We start from the raw sequence: 694 nt of genomic DNA on the forward strand, positions 1-694 counted from the left end.
GGAAAGGAGAGGAAAAAAGGGGAAAAAAAAGAATATAATAAAAAAGGGGAAAAAAAGGGAAAACAAACAAACTCAGGGAAAAAAAATCTCTGCGAAGTGAGATCCCCTCGGTATCTTCCGCTCTTTTGCAGATGTTTCTCTTCTTTGATCACCTGTAACGAGAAAGAGGAAAGGGAAGGAGCAGAGAGAGAGAGAGGCAGAGAGAGAAACGTGCTTGAGAAGTTCTGAACTTTAGCACCTGACTTTTTAGGCAGGAGAAAACCCATCCCATCCCTCGGCAGCCATCCCTGGGAAGCGCCTGCTCTGCCCTGGACCCACCTCTCCCCAAGCGCCTCTTTCTCTTTCGCTCTCTCCTCTCCCGGCTCGGAGCGGAGCCGAGCAGCTCTAACCGCGCTCCTGCCGCCTCAGCTCTTACTCTTGCATTTTTTTTTTTGTTTTGTTTTGTTTTGTTTTCGGCTTTTTTTCCGTGTCCTAGCGGTTGTTTGTTTATTTGTTTATTTGCTCAATTTGCACCTGAGAAGCTCCAGTGGCTTAAGCCGGTGAGAACTTGTGCCATTCGCGGCTCTGCAGCCTAGAGTCACTTTGATTGCTCATTAATTATTATGCAACCGAGAAAGGGGGGGAGAGGGGGAAAAGAGAAGGGGGGGGGAAGGATTGTGGGGGGGGGGGAATCAAGGAGTGGGGTAAGGGGTAA

This window comes from Aptenodytes forsteri, unplaced genomic scaffold (assembly GCF_000699145.1).
Source record: "Aptenodytes forsteri isolate BGI_AS27 unplaced genomic scaffold, ASM69914v1 Scaffold173, whole genome shotgun sequence".
Taxonomy (NCBI): Eukaryota; Metazoa; Chordata; class Aves; order Sphenisciformes; family Spheniscidae; genus Aptenodytes; species Aptenodytes forsteri.